This window comes from Lithobates pipiens, unplaced genomic scaffold (assembly GCF_037356315.1).
Source record: "Lithobates pipiens isolate NorthernLeopardFrog02 unplaced genomic scaffold, aLitPip1_a1.2 Scaffold_8, whole genome shotgun sequence".
In the NCBI taxonomy this organism is placed as follows: Eukaryota; Metazoa; Chordata; class Amphibia; order Anura; family Ranidae; genus Lithobates; species Lithobates pipiens.
Window position 1 is genome coordinate 301,024,824 of NW_027507903.1, and position 16,524 is coordinate 301,041,347.

Sequence of the window (16,524 nt, forward strand, 5' to 3'; positions counted from 1 at the left end):
CAGGAGACGCTTTGGGACAAGTCCCTTATTATAAAATAAAAAAATTAAAATGTTCAGCGATGTCCATTCATCTTCTATCATGCCATGCCACCTGACAAACCGAAAAAAGAAATAAAAATGCAACAGCTCCCCCTGCATGGGAAGCTCCTGCCGAGTGATGCTTCTTCTCGGTGATAGCTGTAGCTGAGGGCGGGACCACTCGGTGATGTAAATGGATGACCCTGCCTTCCTCTAATATCATGAGGCGTCAAAATTTTGCACAGGGTCCCCCTTAATTTCCATACCAGACCTGAAGGGCCTGGTATGGATTTTGGGGGGACCCCCCGCAATTTTTAAAAAAAAAATTGGTTCAGGGTTCCCCTTATGCAGGCCATACATGGTCGAATTTCGAAGGAATTTTCTTTTCAAAATCAGAAAATTTGTTTTTTTTTGTGATCCGATGATGCCACCATTTATTTTCGAAATTCGGCCGACCAAGCCATTTTTTCACCTCATGTTGCTACAGAAAATAATTTTCTTGGCCGGGAATCTTCTTTTCTCTCCGTAAATTTTTTTTTATCTCCATAAATTTTCTTTTTTTATTACATTTCTCACACGATTCTCCCATCATTGATTAGAAAATTGTTTGTTTTTCAAAAAATTTCCAACATGTCAGATTCCTCAAATTTTATTTCTGCACGAAAATCGGCTGTTCCTGCAGCCCACTAATGGTGCGAAAATTCTTAGATACGATTTTCGAAAGAAAATTCTTTCGAAATTCGAACACCCAAGGCCCAATTTTCCTGCAGAGTATATAGAGCAGGCTGTATAGTATATATACTGCTGTTCAGAGTATATAGTGCCCTGGGGGACCACCATGGCATTTTTTTTTTTTTGATGTGGTGTTCCTCTTAATATCCATACTAGACCTGAAGGACCTGGTATGGATTTGAGGGGGACATCCACACCATTTTATTTGATATTTTTGGCACGAGGTTCCCCTAATATTCATACCAGACCTAAAGGGCCTGGTAATGGGCTGGGGGGGGGGACCCATGCAGTTTTTTTCAATGATTTTATCTATATTGCCAAGACCTGACAATTCATTATAGCTGCGATCAGTTTTAAATTGCTCTTTTCCTTTAGAAATGTAATTTTTCTGTGTTACTGTTCTAAACACGGGAAAACTTTACAGGCATACTATAGACACCCCCAGGCATGATATTGAAAGGAATATTTCACTTTTATTGTTTCACTTTATGCATTATTAAAATCACTGCTCCTGAAAAAACGTCATTGATACATGTCCCCAGGGGCAGGACCCATATCCCCAAACACTTTTTATGACAATAACTTGCATATTAACCCTTAAAATTAGCACTTTTGATTTTTCATGATTGTGTCCCATAGACTTTAATGGTGTTTGCATGATCAAACTAATTTTTTGCCTGTTCGCATGTTCTGCTGCGAACCAAATCGGGGTGTGTTTAGCTCATCCCTAAGGCTGCTTTCACACTGGGGCGGGAGCAGCGTCGGCGGTAAAGCGCCGCTATTTTTAGCGGCGCTTTACCGTCGTTTTAGCGGCGGTGTGCGGGCGCTAGCGGGGTGGTTTTAACCCCCGCTAGCGGCCGAAAAGGGGTTAAACCCGCCCGCAAAGCGCCGCTGCAGTGGCCCTTTGCCGGCGGTATTGCCGCGGTGTCCCATTGATTTCAATGGGTAGGAGCGGTTTAGGAGCGGTGAATACACCGCTCCTTCACCGCTGCAAAGATGCGGCTGGCAGGACTTTTTTCACCGTCCTGCCAGTGCATCGCTCCAGTGTGAAAGCCCTCCGGCTTTCACACTGGAGTTAAAGGGGCCGGTTTTTTTCAGGCGTTACACAGGCGCTATTTTTAGCGCTGTAACACCTGAATACCGCCCCAGTGTGAAAGCAGCCTTATGGTGAGCTTATATTTAGTCATGTAAAACCTTTATCCTAAAAGCATAAAACACAGTTGCTGTAATTGCTTGAGTACCTGCCGTGTGAGCTGGAGTTAAAGTAGATGTAAACCCCCCCCAAAAAATGTCATTAAGACTAGGGATAAGCCCGATGTTCAAGTCAAACCTAAGTTCAACTCGAACATTGGGTGTTCTCCCGTTCGCCGAATTTAGAACATTATGGGGCATTTGTGGGAAATTCAAGCGCTCCATAATGAACGGCAAGACCGTCAATGCATTGCAAGATCGCAGTGCATTGACCGCTGCTAATTGGCCAAAGCATGCACCTGACCTGCATACTTTGGTCAATTACAGCACGCTCTGCTTTAAGAGCCATGATTGGCCAAAGGCGGAGCACCTTTGGTCAATCATGGTTCAGGGGGCTGAGTTCACGCCCCACACTGTTAGGCTGCTTACATAGCGTTCATACATAGTTTTATGAATGAGAGCAGCAAAATTAATTTTGTAAAGGAAAAAATTTAATTTAAAACTGCTCATGGCTGTAATGTATTGCTGGGATCCGGCAATATATAGATACAAATTCTTCAGGTCTGGTGTGGATATTAAAGGGAACCCCGCACCCAGATTTTTTTTTAAAAATGGCGTGGGGTGCCCCCCAAAATCCATACCAGGCCCTTCAGGTCTGGTATGGATTATAAGGGGAATTGCATACCAAAATTAAAGAAACATGACCTGGGGGCCCCCACAATTCATACCAGACCTTTATCCAAGCACGCATCCTAGCAGACCACAGGAAAAGGGGGGAAGATGAGAGAACGCCCTCCCTCCTGAACCATACTAGGCCACATGCCCTCAACATGGAGAGAGTGATTTGGGGTCCTCCCCAAAACATCTTGTCCCCATGGGGACAAGGGCCTCTTCCCCACAACCCTTGCCCGGTGGTTGTGGAGGTCGGCGGGGGTCTTATCGTAATCTGGTAGCCCCTTTTAACAGGGGGACCCCCAGATCCCACCTCCCCCTATGTGAGTGGGTATAATGTACATTGTACCCCTAAACATTCACCAAAAAAGTGTAAAAAAAGTAAAAGGAGACAGTCCTTTATTAAAATAATTTTATAAATGTCCCATGATGTCCATCCATCTTCGAACACAGTGCCAATGAACCAGAGAAGCCTTTTTTGCTTTGACAGCTGTTATATAGCTGAGGGTGGGGACACCCGGTGACATAAACGGGTGATTCCGCCCCCTCTGACCTTATGTGATGTCACATGACATCAGAAGGAGCAGGGTCACTGGCTTACATCACTGGGTGGCCCCGCCCTTAGCTATATAACAGCTGTCAAAGCAAAAGGCTGCAGTCGGCGGGTGCCTCCCATAGAGGCAACGTTTTTCTGTTTTGTTTTTTTTCAGGTTGGCGGCGCTGTGATCAAAGATAAATGGACATTGTGGGACTTTTATTTATTTATTTTTTAATAAAGGAATTGTCCCAAACTGTCTACTGTAATTTTGACTTTTTTGACACTTTTTTGGGTGAATGTGTAGGGGTACAATGTACCCGATACCCCTTCACATGAGGGGGGTGGAATCTGGAGTACTCTTGTTAAAGGGGCTTCCAGATTCCAATAAGCCCCCTGCCCGCAGACCCCCACAACCACCAGGCAAAGGTTGTGGGGAAGAGGCCCTTGTCCCCATCAACATGGGGACAAGGTGTTTTGGGGGAACCCCAAAATACCCTCCTTATGTTGAGGGCATGTGCCCTGGTCTGGTTCAGGAGGGGGGCACTCTCTCATCACCCCCTTTTCCTGTGGCCTGCCAGATTGTGTGCTCAGATAAGGGTCTGGTATGGATTGTGGGGGGACCACACGCCATTTTTTTTACATTTTGCCACAGGGTTCCCCTTAAAAAAAAATACCAGACCTGAAGGGCCTGGTATGGATTTTGGAAGGACCCCCATGCAATTTTTTTAAATAAATTGGTGCGAGGTTCCCCTTAATAATCATACTAGACCCAAAGGGCCTTGTAATGGACTGGGGGGAACCCATGCCATTTTTTTCAATGATATTTTATGTATATTGCCGGGACTTGACAATACATTACAGCTGCAAGCAGTTTTTGATTACATTTTTTCCTTTACAAATGTCATTTTTGTGTGGTACTGTTCTAAACATGGGGAAGATGCGCTACTTTACAGGCAGACTAAGGACACCCCAGGCACGATATTTAAAGGGATATTTTTTATTTTTATTGTTTCACTTTAAGCATTTTTAAAATCACTGCTACTGAAAAAAGTCAGTTTTTAAAACTTTTTTTGCATTGATTTCCCCTGGGGCAGGACCTGGGTCCCCAAACACTTTTTGTGGAAATAATAAAAAATTATAATAAAAAATAAAATTAGCACTTTTGATTTTCATGTTCATGTCCCATAGACTTTAACGCTGTTCGCACAAATTGTTTGCCTGTTCACAAGTTCTGGTGTGAACAGAACAGGGGGTTGTTCTGCTCATCCCTAATTAAGACTCATATCTGTTACAGCAGAGGATGTCATTTCTTCTGTGCCCAATCTTGCCACAAAGAGTTAATCCAGCTCTTTTTTTCAGTAAGATAAAACCAGACAAACAGAGAAATAGGTGTCCATTTCTTCTCCTTGCTGTGAGCGACAGATGATTTTCTTATCTCATGCACGAATGTAAGAGAGACATTTTGTGTACTTTACACCCCCCCTACTTTCTTCTCCAGCTATCCCAGGATTGGCTGCTCGACACCTCAGCAAGATTGGGCATGCTGACATCATGTGGTGACTTTCCTGGGTTTTGACTGGATGTTAGTGATCATGGGGCATAATCCATGAGACCAGCAGAAGTTCAGTGTAAGAAATATCGGTGCCTGGCCAAGGGGAATGTAGAGGTGGGTGGGGAGTCTTGTGAGATGAAACAATCAGCACCAAAAAGTGTAAAACAGTGAAAAGAAATAATACCGTGTTACTAAATTCTATAAATAATACCCTAATTATAAACGTGCACAGCTGCTAAACATTCTAAGTGATACACCACACTGGTTACAAAATTGTTAGATAAATTAATGTAGCGCCATATATTAAAATTGCTTAAATAAAATGACAAAATATGTCATCTTAATAAATCCTACACATCTGTGAAAAATAGAGTGCTCAAAAGGAGTGCACACCACCACCAGTACAAATGTGCGCTCACCTCCCAGATGAGTCAAAACTCATATATAAATTAATCCTTTACAATCTCCTCTTCACAAACAATGGTGGGTAATCCAGATTGTTCCTTTCTAATGGCAACTCAGCACACCCGCATCCAAAGAAACAAATCATCTTCCAACTCCGCTCAACATTCCATGAGTTCAGGACATGTAAATAATAAGTATAGAGACCATAGTCTTCTCCGTATACAAATTTATTCAAAAGCCGTCAAAAAAAGGACGCACTTACAAGATAAAAACTTTTATATCACATATAAAACCTCCAATTTTGCGCCGCCGTGTACACACTCCCAGTGCCTGGCTAAACGTCACACTATCGGCTCCTCACTTCTAGACGCGTATCGGCCAATTATGGGCCTTCCTCAGTAGATGGGTGGGCCGATCTCTCTAGACTGATTTATAGTCTATCGTTGCCAAAGCAACCCCCTAGGCGTCACCACAGCTCCGTCTGCGGCGTGGAATGAACCTCCCACTATCTGTGTCTCCAGGAGATGCAATTTCCGAGACATGGGAGTGTGTCACTCCTACTGCCAAACATAAGCTTGCAGGTAGGGTGTTTATCTACATGTTCATCCGCAGACACCTGTGGGAATCTCCGGTTACAGCCTATTACATGCCTAACATTATTAGGTGCAAATATATTACCGCTGATTAAACATTTGGAAAAATATCATAATTATAATATTGAAATGTAAAATTTTAAATGTATTACATATTTATTAAAAATGTATTAAATACCAACGAAGCTTAAGGAGAATAATTATAAAATATTTATATAAACAAGACCTTATTAATACTGAAAATAATTACATACAAATTATTTATTTTATGTATGCTGCCTCAGAATATTTCATATATGCACACATATATATATATATATATATATATATATACAGTGGTGTGAAAAAGTGTTTGCCCCCTTCCTCATTTCCTGTTCCTTTGCATGTTTGTCACACTTAAGTGTTTCGGAACATCAAACCAATTTAAACAATAGTCAAGGACAACACAAGTAAACACAAAATGCAATTTGTAAATGAAGGTGTTTATTATTAAAGGTGAAAAAAAATCCAAACCATCATGGCCCTGTGTGAAAAAGTGATTGCCCCCTAAACCTGATAACTGGTTGGGCCACCCTTAGCAGCAACAACTGCAACCAAGCGTTTGCGATAACGTGCAATGAGGCTTTTACAGCGTCCTGGAGGAATTTTGGCCCACTCATCTTTGCAGAATTGTCCTAATTCAGTTACATTAGAGGGTTTTTGAGCATGAACGGCCTTTTTAAGGTCATACCACAACATCTCAATAGGATTCAGGTCAGGACTTTGGCTAGGCCACTCCAAAGTCTTCATTTTGTTTTTCTTCAGCCATTCGGTGGTGGACTTGCTGGTGTGTTTAGGATCATTGTCCTGCTGCAGAACCCAAGTTCGTTTCAGCTTGAGTACACGAACAGATGGTCGGACATTCTCCTTCAGGATCTCTTGGTAGACAGCAGAATTCATAGTTCCTTTTATCACGGCAAGTCTTCCAGGTCCTGAAGCAGCAAAACAGCCCCAGACCATCACACTACCACCACCATATTTTACTGTTGGTATAATGTTCTTTTTATGAAATGCAGTGTTCCTTCTACGCCAGATATACTTGGACATACACCTTCCAAAGAGTTCCACTTTTGTCTCATCGGTCCACAGAATGTTGTCCCAAAAGTCTTGGGGATCATCAAGATGTGTTGTGGAGAGATTGAGATGAGCTTTGATGTTCTTTTTGCTCAGCAGTGGTTTTCTCCTTGGAACTCTGCCATGCAGGCCATTTATGCCCAGTCTTTTCCTGATGGTGGAGGCATGAACGCTGACCTTAACTGAGGCAAGTGAGGCCTGCAGTTCCTTGGACGTTGTTGTGGGGTCTTTTGTGACCTCTTGGATGAGTCGTCACTGCGCTCTTGGGGTAATTTTGGGCGGCCGGCCATTCTGGGAAGGTTCACCACTGTTCCATGTCTTCGCCATTTGTGGATAATGGCTCTCACTGTGGTTCGCTGGATTCCCAAAGCTTTGGAAATGGCTTTATAACCCTTTCCAGACTGATAGATCTCAATTACTTTCTTTCTCAATTGTTCCTGAGTTTCTTTGGGTCTCGGCATGATGTGTAGCTTTTAAGGATCTTCTGGTGGACCTTACTGTGTCAAGCAGCTCCTATTTAAGTGATGCCTTGATTGTGAACTGGTGTGGCAATAATCAGGTCTGGGTGTGGCTAGAGAAATTGAACTCAGGTGTGGACAACCACAGTTATAGTATGTTTTAACAAGGGGGGCAATCACTTTTTCACACAGGGCCACGATGGTTTGGATTTTTTTTCACCTTTAATAATAAACACCTTAATTTACAAATTGCATTTTGTGTTTACTTGTGTTGTCCTTGACTATTGTTTAAATTGGTTTGATGTTCCGAAACACTTAAGTGTGACAAACATGCAAAGGAACAGGAAATGAGGAAAGGGGCAAACACTTTTTCACACCACTGTATATATATACTGTATATACGTATAGAATCACTAATCTCTTCATAAAATATAAAAATATAAAACCTTATCTTAAAAATTATTTTTACATTTTCTACTGAGATTTTTGTATCAAATAGAGGGTTACCCATGCTCACCCGTTATAGATGAAACAGTTTAGATCAAAATCTATGTTGAGCCCCCTAGGTTTTAAAACCTGGGTCTCATAGATCCAAGCTTATTCACGTTGGCTTAATTGTCTTATATAATTACCCCCCCCCCCCCCAATGATTTTTCAAGTTTTCTATGGCCCAAAATTTTTACTGACTAGGATTTCGATCTACTGACATCCCGACTCCACCCACCGAGCATGTATATCCTTATAGATAAGCACTATGGAAGTAATTTAGAAATTATGAGAGTAGGTTTACATCAACTTTATGCTTCAGTGTGTTAGTGTATCTATATCTGTTAGAACATCTACCACTCCCATACCCCCAGACTGAAAATACTGCTGTCCAAAGGTGTCCTTGTGCTTCTTCATCAAAAGCGGGGGGCACTATAATACAGGAGGTGTTTTACTGACTAGATCAAAAGGTGAAAACAGAGGAAAAAAAGAAAACTAATGCTGCCACCACATGATTGGTAAGGTGCAATAAATTACATTTGTGGTTTTGGGTTTAATACTGTGTTAAAGGAATTGTAAACCCTCGTGTTTTTTTTACCTTAATGCATCCTATGCATTAAGGTGAAAAAACACCTGGCAGTCACCGGCACCCCAGCCCCCCATTTTACAAGGTAACCCTCTCAGGAGAGAGTTTCGTTTAGGGAGTTATCTGATGCGGGAGGAGCCGCGAGAGCCACCAGGGGACCCTAGAAGAGGATGTTCGGAGCCAGGAGCTGCACAGTGGAGGTAAGTATGATATGTCTGTTATTTAAAAAAAATAAAAAAAGATTCTTTACAATCACTTTAAGCTTGATGGCACCATTCTTCTAAACAGAACAGCATCATGATAATCCCTAAGAGGTAAAACTATAAGGTGTGCACTAATGACTTTGCAAATGACCTTATTAATTTCCTTCTGCTCTATCACTGTCCAAAAACAGGCTGGAGGCACAGTCGTTTCCGCACCATATTCTTTATTTGTAACAGAAAACGTGGTTTCATATTTCTGGCTATAATGCTTTACAAGGCTATGTAAATCTCCAGACTGGTTGGATAGAAATGTAAATTCTTTGACAGGTAAAACAGTTCCCTTATATGTATTTCACCTGTGCAGTTAGCAGTTTTCCTGGTGTTCAGTTTAATTGCACAAGCCACATGTCAGAAAATTGCACACAATTAGTCACTGCTTGCCGTGATCAGTCATGTCAATCTTCTCCCCACTGACTTTGTTGATGATTGCTGATTATTGCATTTTGCTGTGAACATCTATATTTGATGGTTTGCGACCCAGTTTTGTAAGAACATCAAGGAATGATTGCAAATTGTTTGTGGCAACACTCTGCTCATAGTATTTGCAATTTATTCAGCGTGGAGGGGTTGGTGTTATTTATCAGCACAAAACTGTCCTTCTAGACAAAGTTCACTGTATCTTCCTCAGATCTTGCACAGATCTATGTGGCTGAGTAATTTTGTATAACTTGTGAAAAATAATGATGTATGTCTGTGTAACAGTACCCAAGTAGGAGCCACAGATTTTTTACTAGATCTTTCCCAAAATAGTACAGAGGCCACTGTTCTCACAGTCAACAGTTCATTCACCCTGGCTCCATTAAACAGTATAGGGGATGTCTTTTAACCACTTCAGCCCCGGACCATTCTGCTGGTCAAATACCAGACCACTTTTTGCGATTCGGCACTGCGTCGCTTTAACTGACAATTGCGCAGTCATGCGACGTGGCTCCCAAACAAAATTGACATCCTTTTTTCCCCACAAATAGAGCTTTCTTTTGGTGGTATTTGATCACCCCTGCGTTTTTTTTTGCGCAATAAACAAAAATAGAGGGACAATTTTGAAAAAAACGCATTATTTTTTACTTTTTGTTATAATAAATATCCCCCAAAAATATATAAAAAAACTTTTTTCACCCTCAGTTTAGGCCGATATGTATTCTTCTACATATTTTATGTTAAAAAAAATTGCAATAAGCGATTATTGATTGGTTTGCGCAAAAGTTATAGCGTATAAATAGGGGATAGTTTTATGGCATTTTTATTAATAATTTTTTTTTTTACTAGTAATGGCGGCGATCAGCGATTTTTATTATGACTGTGACATTATGGCGGATACATCGGACATTTTTGACACATTTTTGGGACCACTGTCATTTATACAGCAATCACTGCTATATAAATGCAGTGATTCCTGTGTAAATGACACTGGCAGTGAAGGGGTTAACCAGTGGGTGGCAGTGTAGGGATTAAGTGTTCCTAGGGGTGTGTTACTAACTGTGAGGGGCTGGGCTTTCATTTAGTGAACACTGATCTCTGCTCCAATCACATGGAGCAGAGATCAGCGTCGCTAGTTGCTAGGCAGAACCGTTCAGCCGCCCCGTGAGATGATCGCGGGTATGCCTGCGGCGATTGAGTCCGTGGGACCCGCGACTGAACTGACGGGGGTCCCGACCAGCGTGCGAGCGCGCCTCCGGTGGTGCGTGAATGATGGCAGGGCGGCATTAAAGATTGGACGTACCTGTATGCCAATATGCCTGCCCGTGCCATTCTGCCGACGTACATCGGCGTGTGCCGGTCGGGAACTGGTTAAGATGTATTGCTTGAAGAACTTATAACAGGGGAGGGGTTGGGGTGGTATGGGATACTCCAGAAATGCTGACTTGTAACAGGAGGACACACTTCACTACTTACAACTTCTTTGAGCAGTATTTAAAAAAGTAACCCAGGGGAAAGCCAGAACTGAGACCCTGAAGGAGCAGTTTTTAAAAAAAGAGCTACCACTGGCCCCCAAATTAAAACAGTAAGCTGGATTCTTGAGCTTGGATGTGCTCACAATTTCCCATGGCAGCTGCACACCTTCCAGCTCCATCCAGGCACTCTCTTTATTGGGTCCACCAAACCCAAACCCTTAGCTCCAAGAGTAATTAGATGTAGGCCACCCACTATGAGGGGGGAAGCAACCAGTGTTGGTCATCATACTTTAAAAAAGTAATTAGTTAAGTTGAAAATCTCCATTCTGGCTCTCATGCCCATGATCAGGGGTGATCGGCGGACATCGTGGCCACCGGCCACATGCATCGGGCATGTATGCCTACTATGGCTCTTTAAGCAGCCAACATACAGTTACGGCAATTTGCAGGAACAAGCTAACCTGCCGTCATATAATGACGGCGACTGGTCAGCAAGTGGTTAAAGTAAACGCTTACCAAAGTACAACAATGGAGTATGTCAACCATGACAATTACTTCAGCTAGAAGTGACCTCTTGAAGTGGCCACTGTAATGCTTGAACACCATTACAACAAGTTAAACTTGGATAGGAACATGAAAAATAGATAAACATATTAAAATCCATTTTAAAATGTTAAAAAAAATAAAGTCCGGTTTTCTTTAGCTTCCACAGTATAAACATAGGCAAAAGCACAGAACTGTGCCGAAAACATAGAAAAGATAACTTTCAACAACTCTAGTAGGTAATACATTTACAAAAAACATTTTTTTTTCCATTTAATACTTTATTGGTTTTAAGAGGAAGAAAGACATACACTTTATCAACATCATATATAACATATGCATGCCTATATGTTAATCTAATATACATATAAATTCATCTTCTTCCAAAACCAAGACCATGCACTCTAAATACAACAAAATCAACTAGCTTATTATAATTATAATCCCTCCCATTACATCAAGGCAGAAGTCATCTCCCACCCTTAATCAAAGTATATCTCAGACTCCATCCTGGGAGATTCTATTTATATATTCCTAAAAAGTGTATAGCTCTCTCTTACCTCTATAATTACAAACAAAAACAAAATAAAAACTAAAAATAAAATAAAAAATCTCTCCCCCTCCACCCCCCCCCCCCCAGCCTCCTCCCTTACCAAGAATCGAATATCTATAAGGGATTTTCTCTCTTCTGTATTAATGAAAAGATTCCATGGAGACCATGTTTTCAGATATATATCAAAGGCTCCCGCGCTATATGGCCAAAAAGTGGTAAGAAGGTAAAATTCTGTTCTAATGGGAGCAGCAGACACTCTATGAGTTGACTCTCAATAATGCAGAAAAAAGAAACAAAAGGGTTCGTGTTGCGCTTCCTTAGTGCCAAATGAACTAACACAATCAATAAAAAATATATAAATAAGTGTCAAAGCAAAAAGTGAAATAGTGCTTTGTAAACTACAACAGTACTTAGTGCTTATGAAAAAAAGTGCATCTGTGCATTACATAAACAGCTAATATAAAGTGTCCCTGTGCATCAATAAACAGCTAATATAAAGTGTCCCTGTGCATGCACTGTATACATTTTTTAACCTGTTATATGCACTGTATGCATTTTTTAACCTGTTATATGCACTGTATGGTTTTAAGCACATATTTGCTTGTTTTCAGACACCTGAGTGATGCACAGGAACACTTTATATTAGCTGTTTATGTAATGCACAGATGCACTTTTTTTCATAAGCACTAAGTACTGTTGTAGTTTACAAAGCACTATTGCACTTTTTGCTTTGACACTTATTCGTATATTTTTTATTGATTGTGTTAGTTCATTTGGTACTAAGGAAGCGAACAACAAACACTTTTGTTTCTTGTTTCCATGTTTTCAGATATGTCCCTTGTTTTTGCCGGGATGTCCAAACCAAATCCTCCATAACGTTCAATTGTTCTACTCTTTTAAGCCACAATCCTACCGTTGGTGGTTGTGTCTGTTTCCAGGTGTGTGGAATACATGCTGTGGCTGCATTCAGCAGGTTACATAGAATAGATTGCTTATATGATTTAACTGGGATTTTAGTATCTTGTAATAGGAAGAAAGATGGATCCTCTGGAATCTCCTGATCGCTAAATTTCTGAACAATTCTCCACACTTCCTTACAAAAGTTCTCTATTTTGCAGCAGGACCAGAAAATGTGCATTAACGTCCCCTCCTTCCCCCCTCAGCGGCAGCAGTTATCTGATACCTCCGGGTAGCATCTATTTAGAAATGCCGGGGTGCGGTAACACCGAGATAGAATCTTAAAATTTGTCTCCTGCATTCTTATGCAGATTGACGACTCAAATGTATTGTGTATTATATTAGTACACTGCTCTTCCGTAAAGGTTCGATCCAAATCTCTCTCCCACCCCCTAAAAAGGGGCAACCTAAAATCCTCTGAGGGTGTAACCAGCAGCGCATTCGTTTTAGAGAGAGTTTGATAAAGTGCACCTCTTCCGTTACAATATCCCTCAAAGATTGTTAAAGTGTGCTCATACCTACTTGGTTGGATTAAAGTATTTAAAAAGTGTCTCAGCTGTACCGCCCGCCAAAAATCCAAATGATATGGTAAAGGTCCCCTTGTCAATGAAAATACTGTGGGCCATGTTCCCCCTGTTAAAAAATGAGAGGCCTGAAAGATCCCTTGGTCTATCAGTACCATGAAATTTTCCTTCCTCAGACCTGGTTTAAACTGGGGATTCCCCAGTATTGGAAACAATGGTGAGGTTATTGCTGATAGTTTACCCTGGGCTCAAAGCCCATCTTTAGAGTGGGTCCTATCAAGGGATGTGCCTTTGTAGTAGTCGGAAGGTCTTTATAACACAAAGCGGCTCGTTGCAGTAAAGCACTGCCCTGAGCCTGCTCCAGGCCGGGCCATATATTCCCATCCCCATGTCTACTCCAATCAATCAGGCGGCTTAATAAAGTCACTTGGTAATATTTGTACAGGTCTGGTACAACTAGTCCACCCTTTTGTTTGGGTATAGTCAACAAGGTTCTGCTAATCCTTGGGTGTTTATTTGCCCAAATAAATCTGGCAAGAAGGGAGTGTATCTGTTTGAAATAATATTTAGTTATAGCAATGGGTAGTGCTTGAAATAAATACAAACATTTTGGCAGAATATTCATTTTAATAATATTACAGCTTCCAAACCAGGAGTGGAACCCTCTCTGCCATCTCTCCAAAAGAACTCACACTTTATGTAATATTGGTGGAAATTTTTGATTGTATGTATGGAAAAGGTTTTCTGGGATAAAAGTTCCCAGGTATTTCAAGGCTTGAACTGACCATTTAAATGTATAACTTGCCTTCAGTGTTCCTAATATGTTGTTAGATATCCCAACTCCCATTGCTTCCGATTTTGATAAGTTGATCTTAAAGTCTGATAATGAGCTATATGTCTCTATTTCTTGAAGAAGGTTAGGTAAGGATACTATCAGATGTGTCAGTGAAAACATCATATCATCTGCATACGCCAAAGTTTTATACTGCATGCCTCCTATTGATAAACCCCTTATATCTGGGTTTGACCGGATCCTACACATTAAGGGTTCTAATGACAAAACAAATAATATTGGGGACAGTGGAATGTATGGAATGATGCATTTAGTAAAGATTATTGGATTATCAAGCACAATGAGACATAAATTTGAGAAGGTAGTTCAAGTTTCAATGCCTTCAAATACAGAGTACTGTAAATAGTTTTTTGCAAAAGAAAAATAACAAACATGTTAAAAAGTAAAATATTATAAGGGAATTACCTTAAACAACCCTTAACTACTGACACATGTGATACATTACCACATGAGAAAATGTGATAGTTACCAAACAATCGAAAATCAAAATTGAACGCTAAAATCTTAGTGAATTGAACTTTCGCAACTGATTTACCACATGAGTAATTTTACTTGCCGCTGTTTAACTCTTAGCCAATTGACCCTTCATTTCTTATATAGATATCAAACAAGAGTAGAAAGAACCATTCATGGCACTCCCCTCAATATAGGACAGCTCACAATCTATTGACCCAACTACAGTCACACAAAGACATGCATGAGCACACTAGGCCCAATTTGGTCACAATGTAAGTAGCCTACACGTTTTACTTTTAAGAAGACACCAACAAACCTGGTGGAAAATCACATAGACAGGGGAAAACTACAAAAGCCATGCAGATGTTCTTTCTGGTAGGAATCAAGCTCAGCTGCAAGGCAACAATGCTAACCAAATGCATCCAATCATCTGTGCCGCTTCTTAAAAAAATTGGATTTCTGTGTTTATTTGAGTCATATGAATGATAGGGACCCACTTTTGGTCCACAAACAACCATTTGCTTGCAACAGGATATTTACATTGAAATGCTGATGCAGAATAAGATTTAACAAAGTATGCATTGAAAGCTAGCATGATAGAACAAGTCAGAAATTTGTGTTAACTTACTTTCTTTATTTTACTTAAATTCAACACAATCTATAATTAGTAAATGTGGAAAGAATGGATTGCATAATATATTTAGTCTGAAATTGGGTATCTGTTAATCACAAAGATCTCTGAGTTATGCATGCAACTATTAGAGATCAGTAGAATGTTTGACCAACAAGGAGAGAATTACACCGGGGAATCACCCAGGGGTTGCTTGTTGACATGGACTTACATTGGACAGTAGTGGCTGCACATGTAGCAATAAAATAAACAGCAGGAGGACAATTCAGGTTTAGCACAGCCCTGCAGTCTAATTGCCCATCTAAAGTGTCTGCTTTGGTATGAAGCTGAGAAACCAGGAGGAGCTGTCCTCTCATTCATGGTGCTGAAACAGATACACATCCCCGGCAGGATTAGACACAGCCTTCATTTCGCCATCACCATCTAGATTAGGGGTCATCAAACTACGGCCCTCCAGTTGTTCAGGAACTACAATTCCCATCATGCCTAGTCGTGTCTGTGAATGTCAGAGTTTTACAATGCCTCATGGGATGTGTATTTCGGCAACAGCTGGAGGGCCGTAGTTTGAAGATTCCTGATAGAATATAATACACCATCCTCAACAGCACAAGCTAAGTAATGTGCCTGCTTTCATAATGAGACACATGCAGCTGGGCCTACACGACCAATGCTAGTCAAACATTAGACAGATTGTTAATAAAATATATGAACCTACCTCACAGAGGAAGGATATGGATGCTGCTATGTTACTGTGTTCCTGAGATGAAGTCAGAGCTTGTGGCTTCGTAATTTTCAGTCTTTTTGCTTGCTTTCTCTTTCTGTCACTATATTTCTGTATCTCTCTACCACTTAACAGCTCTCCCACTCTTGCTCTGCAAGAAAAGGTTTCTAAAAATAGCTCGCTCACGCCTGGCGGTGAAACTAGCACATCCTATACATTGCTTGAATTTGTAGCATCCACTCTCCCAGGCAGACCTGCACTATCTCACCCTGATGTCATCTCTTTCTATGTCCTTTGCAGACTAACAGCTGACTTGTCTGGCCCTAGACCTTACCTTTCTATGGAAACGTAAGAGAACCTATTAAGTCTTTTTTTTTTTTTTAAGGTAGCAAGGGGTGAAAAACAAACAAAATAAAAATGTGTTTAATATAAAATGACTATGACTTACTATCCCTATGATTAAAGAAAGCACAGTTTAATGAAATTCACATATAACATAAAGTATTCCTTTATTACTGCAGAGGTGTCTCTTAGCTGATTGCAGTACAATACCTGAATTGTGTATGCTGAAGACAATGCAGAGTGTCTGCACCAATCATGATAGTTTTCATATTTACAGTAGCAACCTGCAGTCATTCACCACAAATGAGGAAACAAGTCAGTGCATCTTCTATACAATCAACAGGAAAACAAATATAGTCTACTGCCACACCATATCAATGCGTAGATATACATAAATACATTTTCAACTTTGTTGTGCAACCTTATACATTAAATTGCACATAAT

The 16,524-nt window shown here is 40.7% G+C and overlaps 1 protein-coding gene across 1 annotated transcript in view; it reads right to left on the reverse strand.

The window, feature by feature from the left end:
• Nucleotides 1-15,992, reverse strand: part of CPLX2 (complexin 2) — a 306,204-nt gene extending 290,212 nt beyond the window's left edge. The window contains exon 1 of the mRNA XM_077472613.1: nt 15,732-15,992. The gene's annotated coding sequence lies outside the window, so the exon portion shown is untranslated. The remainder of the gene's footprint in view (nt 1-15,731) is intronic.
• Between the last annotated feature and the right edge of the window lie 532 nt (nt 15,993-16,524).